The sequence below is a fragment of the Eucyclogobius newberryi genome, unplaced genomic scaffold (genome assembly GCF_026437365.1).
Source record: "Eucyclogobius newberryi isolate DKJ021-1_F unplaced genomic scaffold, fEucNew1.0.hap1 SCAF_46, whole genome shotgun sequence".
In the NCBI taxonomy this organism is placed as follows: domain Eukaryota; kingdom Metazoa; phylum Chordata; class Actinopteri; order Gobiiformes; family Gobiidae; genus Eucyclogobius; species Eucyclogobius newberryi.
Genome location: NW_027316123.1, coordinates 532501 through 546907, shown reverse-complemented (window position 1 = coordinate 546907; position 14407 = coordinate 532501). Strand labels below are relative to the sequence as shown.

The window sequence follows — 14407 nt, the reverse complement described above, 5'->3', positions numbered from 1 at the left end:
AATATTTTTGTATGGGTACTTTCTTTGTGTGTGAGTATTTTTCATTCTGATCATTTTTGCCAAAGTTCATTTCTATACAGCTACTTTTTGCTAAGGTAACATTTTGATCCAAGTCGTGTCTACCCTTGCCCTCATGTATTATGTCTGTGTGCATTTAATTGTGCAATTATTTGTAGAATTGCTTATGATTTTCATATTTTGGATAATAAATAAAAGTAGATCCTGATTACCTAGTTTTGATCAACGTTCGTGTAGTTCCACACCTTTATAATGTAGCTCCAATTTGAGCTATGTGAAAGACAGTTACACAAAGGACTTGCAAAACAAATAGTAGATTTACTCAACAGGGCAAATCAAAGAGAGCAGCCATGTAGGATGCAGGCACATGCTCTGTGGTTTCATTGTGTAGAGGTCATCACATCTGCTTTACACGCTGAAGGTCCTGGGTTCGATCCCCAGTTAAACCAACTGTGTGTTTCATGCAAACTCTCATTGACTTTGAGCATGCTGTTGGTGCTTTAAAGCTCCATGACTTTACTGTGCCCCTCTTGCATACTGAAATAAAAGCTTCATCTGTTGAGCTCATATTGTGTTCAATGGCTACAGCGTAACTATCATCTTGTATCTTTCATTCATTCCTCTAATTCTTTCAACAAGGTTTAAAGAAATGCACTTTCTATTTTCACATGCAGAAACCTGGGGATGAACCAGGGACTTCTAGATCTTCAGTCTATCGCTCTGCCAAATGAGTTATTTTGGTAAGGACAGCTGGTGGGTTCATGTCTTAAACAGGAACCTACTTATACACCCCAAGCATTTGATATTTGCTGGATGCCATGAAACTGCGTGTGCACAATTTCTCCAAGTAACTTTGCTGTGGGTTGGTTATCAATCTGATATGATTTAACCCTTAAGCGCCAAAGTCGCAGAAATGCGACTTTACCGTACAAGGAAATTTATGAATTAATAGTAGAAAATAAATCACTTGAGTCATTGGTCGGTTTGGTGCAACTTTCCTTTATTAGCCAGGTCAGATCCAGGTCAGATCCGGTAAGCTGGAGGAAGTACACGTGGCATGCAATTTACAGCAGACAGGTGCAAAGGACAGACGGAGGCGAGGAACCAGTGGAACCTGCAGTAAAACTTGCCCGGTGGATGAGAGCTGGAACATGCTAAGAGAGGTCGAGGTATTTGAGGCATGGATCAAACCTTTTGAATACCCAGTTGGCTACACAGGAGAGATGGATCAGACGGATGCTAATCCATTTGATATTCTGTCACTCTTTCTGACCGATCAGTTTTGGACTTTCATTACTGATGAGACAAATAGATATGCACATCAGTGTATGGTACCTATGATTCTGAAGCCACATTCAAGATTTCTTGAGTGGTATGATGTATCAGTCACCGAAATGAAAGCTTTCTTCGCTTTGCATTTCTCCATGGGCCTTGTTGAGAAACCTGAAATCGAGGATTACTGGGGAACATTTTGGCTTACACAAACGCCTGGATTTGGAAATGTAATGTCAAGAAACAGATTTGAAATCATTCTTTCGTTCTTTCATTTTGTCAACAATAATGATTATGTGAGAACAGGTGAGCCCGGGCACGATAAACTGTTCAAAGTCCGCCCAATAATAGATTTGATTATTCCCAAATTTGCAGCAGTTTACAGTCCAATCAAGGAGCATTCTTTAGATGAAATGACAATAGCTTTCAAGGGGAGATCTTCACTAAAATGTTACTCTCCGAATAAACCTGACAAATATGGCTATAGAGTGTATGCCCTGAGTGAAAGCTGTTCAGGGTATGTTTTGCGCTGGTCAATGCACACTGGACAGTACAAAAATAATGCAAGCAACATCAGTGCAACACACGCAGTTGTCCGTGAGTTGGTTTCTCCCTTTACAGGCAAAGGACACGAGATTTACATGGATAGTTACTATACCTCGCCTGTAATTGCAAATGAATTAGCAGATTTGGAAACTGGACTGTGTGGGACGGTAAGGATTACAAGGTTGGGGATGCCAAAATGACTTGGTAAAAGTGTGCTGAAAAAAGGAGATGACCCAGTTTTTTGCAGAAAGGGAAAACTCCTGGCTTGTGCTTGGCACGATACTAAACGTCTCACCATGTTGTCCACAGTCCATGGAAATGATTGTGTTCAGAGGAGGATCCGGTCCAAGACAGATGACACTGGCTTCCGTGATATCAAAAGACCTGTATGTGTCGACCAGTACAACACCTACATGGGTGGAGTGGACACTGCTGACCAGAGGATGAAGACATACCTCTTTCCACACAGGTCCCGGAAATGGTATCATCGCATATTCAATGCCATTATAAGCATAAGTATTGTCAACTCACACATCATATACACTAAATCCACTCCAGGCCCACACAAACCTTTAAAGGTTTACATTCAGAACATTATTGATGCATTACTGGCTGATCACTCCAAAAAACAAGAGAGGCGCTCAAGACCGGAGGGTGAAATGCCACAGAGACTCACAGAGCGTCATTGGCTTTGTCAAGCAGAGGGACGTCCAGACTGCGCCGTGTGCTCTGACCGCTCTCGTACCAAAGGCAGGCGGCAAACAAAGTACAGGTGCCGTCAGTGTGGCGTTGGCCTCTGTGCGGTTCCATGCAACGAGAGATACCGTACGCTAAAAAACTTTAAATGCTGTCATTTGGATATGTAAAAGTACATAGAGGGACTCGGGTATAGGGCCCGGGTTTGAAGATGTGAGCAAAAGGGGAGAAAAAGGGTTAAAATTAGAAAGATGAAGAAAAACTCTGGATTCAGAGCGCTAACCGCTATACCGTTGAACCACACCTTTCTACAGGATGTCCTGTTTTGAAAATAAGTATGACATTTGATCATTGGGCTATATCAAAGAGAGCAGCATTGAAGTAGGCAAACTTCTGCTTCATGGTTTCATTGTGTGGTGGTCATCACATCTGCCCTACACGCAGATGGTCTTGGGTACAACATTCAGCGAAACCAAACATGTTACCAAACATGTTCATGCTAACAATGTTCCAACGAAAGCTTGCGTTTATGTTTTATAGATCCTTTCCAGGCCATTTGTGTCCTGATCTCGCAAAATATCCAATAGACCCAGCATTCCTATTCATTGTATTTTTGAGCAAAGACTAACATTCAGGTACACATGCCGAAACCCGGGATTGAACCAGGAATAACGTAGCGAGAAAATGAACTAGTTCTGTGTGTCCTTTTTTCTTTTCTTTTGATTAAACATAAAACAAAACAGGACACGACCAGGGAGCAAAAATCATACTTAAAAGAACTTAATAGTTACATAAAACATAACATAAAATAAAAACAAAATCACCTTTAAATGAAAATAGGGGGCCTACTTGGTCCAAGTCAATCAAATTAGTGCTGATCCAAATTAAGCCTGAATGTCACTGTTTTCCATTCATCCAATGTCTAATGTCTGTTACTATGTCAGTCAAGTCTTTGATCGTTGGCGTGGTTGGTGTCGAGAATTTCTTTGTGATGGCCTTTTTCTCTACAGCCAAAAGTATGTTCCAAGGGTATCCATTTATTGTGTCCATGGCAGGAGTGTTGAGGCCCAAGTACATAGTTTTAAATTTGAGTGGGATGGCAAAGTCAAAAACAGTCTGCAGTGCCCTGTGAATTTCAGTCCATTATTTTTGAGCAACAGCACAGCCCCAAAACACCTGATAGTGGTTTGCCTGCTGGGTTCTCCAGCAGTTAGCATTTCCTTGTGAATAATGGGCACTTTGACATGGTGTGGTGAAAAAAACATATTTTTCCCCTTCAGGCATGTGATTTTGTGGTCTTCCTCAGGGCTGTTCCTACATTTCCACACTCTTGGTCAGACAAAACCAGGTTAACTTCTCGTTCCCATTGGGTTAGAATATACTTAGCAGAACGTTGTCCAGATTATCAATGCATTGAGATCATTTAGAAATGATTCCCCTCGCAAGTTCTGATTGATTGGTTTCAACAAAGATTACTGTCAGAGGATTATAGTGGTCATTTCTTTGTTTCATTTCTTGCTTATAATAAGTCCAATAAAAGTCCTGTCTCTCCAAGTCAAAGGATTCCTTCAACACATCAATGCTTTTCATTTGATTTTCTTTTGCAATGCGGTGAAACGTTTACGCCTTTTGTAATCCAGGCGTTGAATCATAAGCTTGGTCATAAGAAAACCAGCTCCAGATTTTAACAGCTTTGTTTAGTTTGCATGCTTTGGTTGGCTCCTTTCAGGGGGTAAGCACAGATTTTACCCAAAGTTTCTTCTTGTTTCTGCACTTTTTCAAAAGAGTAACACTGTTCTCTGGGCACTCAAGGTTCCACTGAGATTTGAACTCGGATCGCTGGATTCAGAGTCCAGAGTGCTAACCATTACACCATGGAACCGCGGACTCCTCTTTGGAGTCTTTACATCGATAATCCCTTGCCAAAAAAATGAGAAACAAGGAGTGCAAACAGTGCAAATAATCTTGATGTGCAGCAATACTTTTCCCTCTCTTAATGCAAAGTGTAGCAGCAGTAAACTTGAGGGAGAAAGGTATGGGTTTGAGGGCTCTTCTTGTGGGCTTTTCTGTCCTTGTAAATATTTTTCATAGACAAAAGAGTAGGCATTTCCTGTTTACTAAACAGGCCCTTTGACCAAGGAAGCCCCAGCGCCATAATGATTTCCTGGTTTCCTTACATAATTACATACAGTGGTTACTTCTGGGACTGTATTTCTTGCTTGCTCTGGCAAGGTGCGCAGTCGTCCCTGGGTGGGCCCGAACCACCAACCTTTCGGTTAACAGCCGAACGCGCTAGCCGATTGCGCCACAGAGACAAGAATCTAAGCATATCCATAAAAGACTTGTCCCTCTAATTGCAATAAGAAATGAAGAAAAACTCTGGATTCAGAGCGCTAACCGCTATACCGTTGAACCACACCTTTCTACAGGATGTCCTGTTTTGAAAATAAGTATGACATTTGATCATTGGGCTATATCAAAGAGAGCAGCATTGAAGTAGGCAAACTTCTGCTTCATGGTTTCATTGTGTGGTGGTCATCACATCTGCCCTACACGCAGAAGGTCTTGGGTACAACATTCAGCGAAACCAAATATGTTACCAAACATGTTCATGCTAACAATGTTCCAACGAAAGCTTGCGTTTATGTTTTATAGATCCTTTCCAGGCCATTTATGTCCTGATCTCGCAAAATATCCAATAGACCCAGCATTCCTATTCATTGTATTTTTGAGCAAAGACTAACATTCAGGTACACATGCCGAAACCCGGGATTGAACCAGGAATAACGTAGCGAGAAAATGAACTAGTTCTGTGTGTCCTTTTTTCTTTTCTTTTGATTAAACATAAAACAATACAGGACACGACCAGGGAGCAAAAATCGTAATTAAAAGAACTTAATAGTTACATAAAACATAACATAACATAAAGTAAAAACAAAATCACCTTTAAATGAAAATAGGGGGCCTACTTGGTCCAAGTCAATCAAATTAGTGCTTATCCAAATTAACCCTGAATGTCACTGTTTTCCATTCATCCAATGTCTAATGTCTGTTACTATGTCAGTCAAGTCTTTGATCGTTGGCGTGGTTGGTGTCGAGCATTTCTTTGTGATGGCCTTTTTCTCTACAGCCAAAAGTATGTTCCAAGGGTATCCATTTATTGTGTCCATGGCAGGAGTGTTGAGGCCCAAGTACATAGTTTTAAATTTGAGTGGGATGGCAAAGTCAAAAACAGTCTGCAGTGCCCTGTGAATTTCAGTCCATTATTTTTGAGCAACAGCACAGCCCCAAAACACCTGATAGTGGTTTGCCTGCTGGGTTCTCCAGCAGTTAGCATTTCCTTGTGAATAATGGGCACTTTGACATGGTGTGGTGAAAAAAACATATTTTTCCCCTTCAGGCATGTGATTTTGTGGCCTTCCTTAGGGTTGTTCCTACATTTCCACACTCTTGGTCAGACAAAACCAGGTTCACTTCTCGTTCCCATTGGTTTAGAATATACTTAGCAGAACGTTGTCCAGATTACCAATGCATTGAGATCATTTAGAAATGATTCCCCTCGCAAGTTCTGATTGATTGGTTTCAACAAAGATTACTGTCAGAGGATTATAGTGGTCATTTCTTTGTTTCATTTCTTGCTTTTAATAAGTCCTATAAAAGTCCTGTCTCTCCAAGTCAAAGGATTCCTTCAACACATCAATGCTTTTCATTTGATTTTCTTTTGCAATGCGGTGAAACGTTTACGCCTTTTGTAATCCAGGCGTTGAATCATAAGCTTGGTCATAAGAAAACCAGCTCCAGATTTTAACAGCTTTGTTTAGTTTGTATGCTTTGGTTGGCTCCTTTCAGGGGGTAAGCACCGATTTTACCCAAAGATTCTTCTTGTTTCTGCACTTTTTCAAAAGAGTAACGCTACTCTCTGGGCACTCAAGGTTCCACTGAGATTTGAACTCAGATCGCTGGATTCAGAGTCCAGAGTGCTAACCATTAGAGCATGGAACCGCGGACTCCTCTTTGGAGTCTTTACATCAATCATCCCTTGCCAAAAAAATGAGAAACAAGGAGTGCAAACAGTGCAAATAATCTTGATGTGCAGCAATACTTTTCCCTCTCTTAATGCAAAGTGTAGCAGCAGTAAACTTGAGGGAGAAAGGTATGGGTTTGAGGGCTCTTCTTGTGGGCTTTTCTGTCCTTGTAAATATTTTTCATAGACAAAAGAGTAGGCATTTCCTGTTTACTAAACAGGCCCTTTGACCAAGGAAGCCCCAGCGCCATAATGATTTCCTGGTTTCCTTACATAATTACATACAGTGGTTACTTCTGGGATTGTATTTCTTGCTTGCTCTGGCAAGGTGAGCAGTCGTCCCTAGGTGGGCTCGAACCACCAACCTTTCGGTTAACAGCCGAACGCGCTAGCTGATTGCGCCACAGAGACGAGAATCTAGGCATAACCATAAAAGACTTGTCACTCTAATTGCAATAAGAAATGAAGAAAAACTGGATTCAGAGCGCCAACCGCTATACCGTTGAACCACACCTTTCTACAGGATTTCCTGTTTTGAAAATAAGTATGACATTTGATCATTGGGCTATATCAAAGAGAGCAGCATTGAAGTAGGCAAACTTCTGCTTCATGGTTTCATTGTGTGGTGGTCATCACATCTGCCCTACACGCAGAAGGTCTTGGGTACAACATTCAGCGAAACCAAACATGTTACCAAACATGTTCATGCTAACAATGTTCCAACGAAAGCTTGCGTTTATGTTTTATAGATCCTTTCCAGGCCATTTATGTCCTGATCTCGCAAAATATCCAATAGACCCAGCATTCCTATTCATTGTATTTTTGAGCAAAGACTAACATTCAGGTACACATGCCGAAACCCGGGATTGAACCAGGAATAACGTAGCGAGAAAATGAACTAGTTCTGTGTGTCCTTTTTTCTTTTCTTTTGATTAAACATAAAACAATACAGGACACGACCAGGGAGCAAAAATCGTAATTAAAAGAACTTAATAGTTACATAAAACATAACATAACATAACATAAAGTAAAAACAAAATCACCTTTAAATGAAAATAGGGGGCCTACTTGGTCCAAGTCAATCAAATTAGTGCTTATCCAAATTAACCCTGAATGTCACTGTTTTCCATTCATCCAATGTCTAATGTCTGTTACTATGTCAGTCAAGTCTTTGATCGTTGGCGTGGTTGGTGTCGAGCATTTCTTTGTGATGGCCTTTTTCTCTACAGCCAAAAGTATGTTCCAAGGGTATCCATTTATTGTGTCCATGGCAGGAGTGTTGAGGCCCAAGTACATAGTTTTAAATTTGAGTGGGATGGCAAAGTCAAAAACAGTCTGCAGTGCCCTGTGAATTTCAGTCCATTATTTTTGAGCAACAGCACAGCCCCAAAACACCTGATAGTGGTTTGCCTGCTGGGTTCTCCAGCAGTTAGCATTTCCTTGTGAATAATGGGCACTTTGACATGGTGTGGTGAAAAAAACATATTTTTCCCCTTCAGGCATGTGATTTTGTGGTCTTCCTTAGGGTTGTTCCTACATTTCCACACTCTTGGTCAGACAAAACCAGGTTAACTTCTCGTTCCCATTGGTTTAGAATATACTTAGCAGAACGTTGTTCAGATTACCAATGCATTGAGATCATTTAGAAATGATTCCCCTCGCAAGTTCTGATTGATTGGTTTCAACAAAGATTACTGTCAGAGGATTATAGTGGTCATTTCTTTGTTTCATTTCTTGCTTTTAATAAGTCCTATAAAAGTCCTGTCTCTCCAAGTCAAAGGATTCCTTCAACACATCAATGCTTTTCATTTGATTTTCTTTTGCAATGTGGTGAAACGTTTACGCCTTTTGTAATCCAGGCGTTGAATCATAAGCTTGGTCATAAGAAAACCAGCTCCAGATTTTAACAGCTTTGTTTAGTTTGTATGCTTTGGTTGGCTCCTTTCAGGGGGCCCGTGCCCTGGAAAGCGTCGCGGTTCCGGCGGCGTCCGGTGAGCTCTCGTCGGCCCTTGAAAATCCAGGTGAGAAGGTGTAAATCTCGCGCCAGGCCGTACCCATATCCGCAGCAGGTCTCCAAGGTGAACAGCCTCTGGCATGTAAGGACAAGGTAGATAAGGGAAGTCGGCAAGTCAGATCCGTAACTTCGGGATAAGGATTGGCTCTAAGGGCTGGGTCGGTCGGGCTGGGGTGCGAAGCGGGTCTGGGCACGTGCCGCGGCTGGTGGAGCAGTCGCCCCGTCGCCCCCCTCTCGCCGCCGCTGGAAGCGCGGTGTGCGGCCCGCCCCGTGGGGCCCTCTGTTGCCGGCCTCGGCCGGTCGGCGGGGGGTTCCTGCGGGGCGGTGTCCGCCGCCGTGACCAAGGCGGACCGGTGGGGGGGTCGGGTATGTCGGTGGTGGCGGCGACTCTGGACGCGCGCCGGGCCCTTCTCGCGGATCTCCCCAGCTACGGCTTCGTACGTAGCAGAGCAGCTCCTTCGCTGCGATCTATTGAAAGTCAGCCCTTGATCCAAGCTTTTGTCGGCCGGCCTCCGGGTCCTTCCCTCTTCTTCCCTTTCGGAGTACACTGGGCACGGATATGGCCCAGGCAAGGAGGCAGGCAGGCAGGCAGGCAGTGCCAGCCGAGTCCTGGCCAAGCGGGCCTGGAGAGGGCGAGGGCAAGGGCCCCTGGGCTCTGGTTAAACCGCCTCCAAGTGTGGTGCAGGGGGCGGGGGGCAGAGAGCCAGAGCCAGGGCCCTGGGGCCCTGGCTCTTTAATTTAATTTTTTTTTTTTTTTTTTTTTAAAGTTCCTTACATAGTACCAAGGGCACGGAGCCCTGTCTCGAAAAAATTAAAAGTGTGGCTGAGAGTACCAAGGGCACGGAGCCCTGGCTCGAAAAATTTCAAAGTGTGGTTAAGAGTACCAAGGGCACGGGCTTCCATGTCAGAGTACCAAGGGCACGGGCTTCCAGGCGGCTGCCCCTAAGGGGTTTAGCCCGCGAGGGGGTGCTTAAGGGTGGGTCCCCGGGTTCGGAGGGAGAGCCTGGTCCCCGGTGGTCATCCCCGGAGTCCCGGAGCCCAGGACCCGGGGAAGAGTGTGCCCGGGTCGGGGCTGAGTCTGGTGGAGTGGGGGGGTGGCTCTGGAGGTGCTCCAGGGGCTCCAGGGGGTGCTCAGCGGGGGCCATGCCCGGCCGGAGGTGCCCGGAGCTCTCCAAGGTGGCTCCAGGGGCCCGGAGCTGTCCATGGTGGCTCCAGGGGCCCGGAGCTCTCCGAGGTGGCTCCAGGCGGTGCTCAGCGGAGGCCATGCCCGGCCGGAGTGGCCCTTCCCCGGGGTGAGTCTGGGGAGAGTGGGGGGTGGCTGTGGAGGTGCTCCGGGGGCTCCAGGGGTTCCAGGGGGTGCTCAGTGGGGGCCATACCCAGCCAGAGTGTCCCTTCCCCGGGGTGAGTCTGGAGGAGTGGGGGGTGGCTCTGGAGGTGCTCCGGGGGCTCCAGGGGGTGCTTGGTGGAGACCATGCCCAGCCAGAGTGGCCCTTCCCCGGGGTGAGTCTGGGGAGAGTGGGGGGTGGCTCTGGAGGGCCTCCGGGGGTTCCAGGGGTTCCAGGGGGGTGCTCAGTGGAGGCCATGCCCAGCCAGAGTGGCCCTTCCCCGGGGTGAGTCTGGAGGAGTGGGGGGTGGCCCTGGAGGGGCTCCGGGGGTTCCAGGGGGTGCTCGGCGGAGGCCATGCCCGGCCAGAGTGTCCCTTCCCCGGGCAGAGTCTGGGGAGAGTGGGGGGTGGCTCTGGAGGTGCTCCGGGGGCTCCAGGGGTTCCAGGGGGTGCTCAGTGGGGGCCATGCCCAGCCAGAGTGTCCCTTCCCCGGGGTGAGTCTGGAGGAGTGGGGGGTGGCTCTGGAGGTGCTCCGGGGGCTCCAGGGGGTGCTTGGTGGAGACCATGCCCAGCCAGAGTGGCCCTTCCCCGGGGTGAGTCTGGGGAGAGTGGGGGGTGGCTCTGGAGGGCCTCCGGGGGTTCCAGGGGTTCCAGGGGGGTGCTCAGCGGAGGCCATGCCCAGCCAGAGTGGCCCTTCCCCGGGGTGAGTCTGGAGGAGTGGGGGGTGGCCCTGGAGGGGCTCCGGGGGTTCCAGGGGGTGCTCGGCGGAGGCCATGCCCGGCCAGAGTGTCCCTTCCCCGGGCAGAGTCTGGGGAGAGTGGGGGGTGGCTCTGGAGGTGCTCCGGGGGCTCCAGGGGTTCCAGGGGGTGCTCAGTGGGGGCCATGCCCAGCCAGAGTGTCCCTTCCCCGGGGTGAGTCTGGAGGAGTGGGGGGTGGCTCTGGAGGTGCTCCGGGGGCTCCAGGGGGTGCTTGGTGGAGACCATGCCCAGCCAGAGTGGCCCTTCCCCGGGGTGAGTCTGGGGAGAGTGGGGGGTGGCTCTGGAGGGCCTCCGGGGGTTCCAGGGGTTCCAGGGGGTGCTCAGCGGAGGCCATGCCCGGCCAGAGTGGCCCTTCCCCGGGCAGAGTCTGGGGAGAGTGGGGGGTGGCTCTGGAGCTGCTCCGGGGGCTCCAGGGGTTCCAGGGGGTGGTCAGCGGAGGCCATGCCCAGCCAGAGTGGACCTTCCCCGGGGTGAGTCTGGAGGAGTGGGGGGTGGCCCTGGAGGGGCTCCAGGGGTTCCAGGGGGTGCTCGGCGGAGGCCATGCCCAGCCAGAGTGTCCCTTCCCCGGGGTGAGTCTGGAGGAGTGGGGGGTGGCTCTGGAGGTGCTCCGGGGGCTCCAGGGGGTGCTTGGTGGAGGCCATGCCCAGCCAGAGTGGCCCTTCCCCGGGCAGAGTCTGGGGAGAGTGGGGGGTGGCTCTGGGGGTGCTCCGGGGGCTCCAGGGGGTGCTCGGCGGAGGCCATGCCCAGCCAGAGTGTCCCTTCCCCGGGGTGAGTCTGGAGGAGTGGGGGGTGGCTCTGGAGGTGCTCCGGGGGCTCCAGGGGGTGCTTGGTGGAGGCCATGCCCAGCCAGAGTGGCCCTTCCCCGGGCAGAGTCTAGGGAGAGTGGGGGGTGGCTCTGGGGGTGCTCCGGGGGCTCCAGGGGGTGCTCGGCGGAGGCCATGCCCAGCCAGAGTGTCCCTTCCCCGGGCAGAGTCTGGGGAGAGTGGGGGGTGGCTCTGGAGCTGCTCCGGTGGCTCCAGGGGCTCCAGGGGGTGCTTGGTGGAGGCCATGCCCAGCCAGAGTGGCCCTTCCCCGGGCAGAGTCTGGGGAGAGTGGGGGGTGGCTCTGGGGGTGCTCCGGGGGCTCCAGGGGGTGCTCGGCGGAGGCCATGCCCAGCCAGAGTGTCCCTTCCCCGGGCAGAGTCTGGGGAGAGTGGGGGGTGGCTCTGGAGCTGCTCCGGTGGGTCCAGGGGTTCCAGGGGGTGCTCAGTGGAGGCCATGCCCAGCCAGAGTGGCCCTTCCCCGGGGTGAGTCTGGAGGAGTGGGGGGTGGCCCTGGAGCTGCTCCGGGGGCTCCAGGGGGTGCTCGGCGGAGGCCATGCCCAGCCAGAGTGTCCCTTCCCCGGGGTGAGTCTGGGGAGAGTGGGGGGTGGCTCTGGAGGGCCTCCGGGGGTTCCAGGGGTTCCAGGGGGTGCTCGGTGGAGGCCATGCCCAGCCAGAGTGGCCCTTCCCCGGCCTCATATGCGGCAGAGTGCGGGGTGAGCAAAATGGGTTAAAATGGGTTAAAATGTGAAAAAAACACCAAAATGAGCAAAATGAAATAATCCCCCATCATCAGTGCACTGTTTGACCCCAGAAAAGCACTCCCCTGGGGCCTGGAGGTGATCTGACCATCAGAGTATAGCACCCTATGCCCCTGAGGGACTTAGAGTAAAAACCGAAATAGTACACTATTCCCGAAAAGACTCTGTCATTTTTCGGCAATAGTACACTATACCCATCGACTCTGTCGTTTTTCCGGGCCGTAGTACGAAGTTGTGAGCAAAAAGGGTGAAAATGGGTTAAAATGTGAAAAAAACACCAAAATGAGCAAAATGAAATAATCCCCCATCATCAGTGCACTGTTTGACCCCAGAAAAGCACTCCCCTGGGGCCTGGAGGTGATCTGACCATCATAGTATAGCACCCTATGCCCCTGAGGGACTTAGAGTAAAAACCGAAATAGTACACTATACCCGAAAAGACTCTGTCATTTTTCGGCAATAGTACACTATACCCATCGACTCTGTCGTTTTTCCGGGCCGTAGTACGAAGTTGTGAGCAAAAGGGGTGAAAATGGGTTAAAATGTGAAAAAACACCAAAATGAGCAAAATGAAATAATCCCCCATCATCAGTGCACTGTTTGACCCCAGAAAAGCACTCCCCTGGGGCCTGGAGGTGATCTGACCATCATAGTATAGCACCCTATGCCCCTGAGGGACTTAGAGTAAAAACCGAAATAGTACACTATACCCGAAAAGACTCTGTCATTTTTCGGCAATAGTACACTATACCCATCGACTCTGTCGTTTTTCCGGGCCGTAGTACGAAGTTGTGAGCAAAAGGGGTGAAAATGGGTTAAAATGTGAAAAAACACCAAAATGAGCAAAATGAAATAATCCCCCATCATCAGTGCACTGTTTGACCCCAGAAAAGCACTCCCCTGGGGCCTGGAGGTGATCTGACCATCATGGTATAGCACCCTATGCCCCTGAGGGACTTAGAGTAAAAACCGAAATAGTACACTATACCCGAAAAGACTCTGTCATTTTTCGGCAATAGTACACTATACCCATCGACTCTGTCGTTTTTCCGGGCCGTAGTACGAAGTTGTGAGCAAAAGGGGTGAAAATGGGTTAAAATGTGAAAAAACACCAAAATGAGCAAAATGAAATAATCCCCCATCATCAGTGCACTGTTTGACCCCAGAAAAGCACTCCCCTGGGGCCTGGAGGTGATCTGACCATCATAGTATAGTACACTATGCCCCTGAGGGACTTAGAGTAAAAACCGAAATAGTACACTATACCCGAAAAGACAGTCGTTTTTCGGCCGACGGAAATAAGCGTTCAGCCCGGGAGTCCCGGGCTAAATCACGCTGCTCAGGCGAACTTTTTGACGCTGCTCTCAGGCGGAAAGTGCAAAACGGTAACGCTGCAAGGGAGGGGAGGGCGGTTTTTGGAAACGACGTTTTTGGCGATTGAAATTGGTACAAAACATGGTTCTATGTATACCGGACAAGGAGCTTGGTCGACGGGCACACATGACCCGCCATCGTAGGGCCCCGTTCTGGTTTTATCCAGCTTCGAAGGCTCCTGCGCACTGCGGGTTTGTTTACATTCTGCGGCTGTGGTTTGCTCCGGCTCACCTCACGCCGGACACGTTGGAAGCGAGGCCGAGACGCCCCGTCTCACCCAGGTGCTCTCCCACGGAGGTCCCACCGCCCGGGATGGAAGGTTTGGCGGGCTCCGGTGCCCGCCCCTCCCGCCCCCCCAGCGCGGAGGGCTGCCTCCGGCAGACACGTTTTCTCGAACCCTTCTCCTTAGAGACTCCCCCCCAGCCCGGGGAGCTCGGCTGAACGCAAAGAGCCTCCGGGCGCCCTGCCGGTGCAGGCAGGCGCCCGTCACCCCACGGCCCGTCCCCCCCCCCCCCCCACACCCCGGGGGGGTTGGTGGACGGCCGGCCGCCGGTCTGGAAGCGGGGCTCCTCCGGGGGCCCCCCTCCGCGGCGCGCCACCGAGGGCTACCTGGTTGATCCTGCCAGTAGCATTTGCTTGTCTAGATTAAGCCATGCAAGTCTAAGTACACACGGCCGGTACAGTGAAACTGCGAATGGCTCATTAAGTCAGTTATGGTTCCTTTGATCGCTCTACCGTTACTTGGATAACTGTGGCAATTCTAGAGCTAATACATGCAAACGAGCGCTGACCTCCGGGGATGCGTGCATTTATCAGACCCA

General features: G+C 49.8%; 2 non-coding genes across 2 annotated transcripts; one reads left to right on the top strand and one right to left on the bottom strand.

The window, feature by feature from the left end:
* Positions 1–394: 394 nt before the first annotated feature.
* Positions 395–467, top strand: trnav-uac (transfer RNA valine (anticodon UAC)). The gene has a single exon. It is a non-coding gene; the product is annotated as a tRNA-Val (tRNA).
* A 3875-nt stretch (positions 468–4342) lies between these two features.
* trnaq-cug (transfer RNA glutamine (anticodon CUG)) lies at positions 4343–4414 on the bottom strand. Its single transcript has one exon. It is a non-coding gene; the product is annotated as a tRNA-Gln (tRNA).
* Between the last annotated feature and the right edge of the window lie 9993 nt (positions 4415–14407).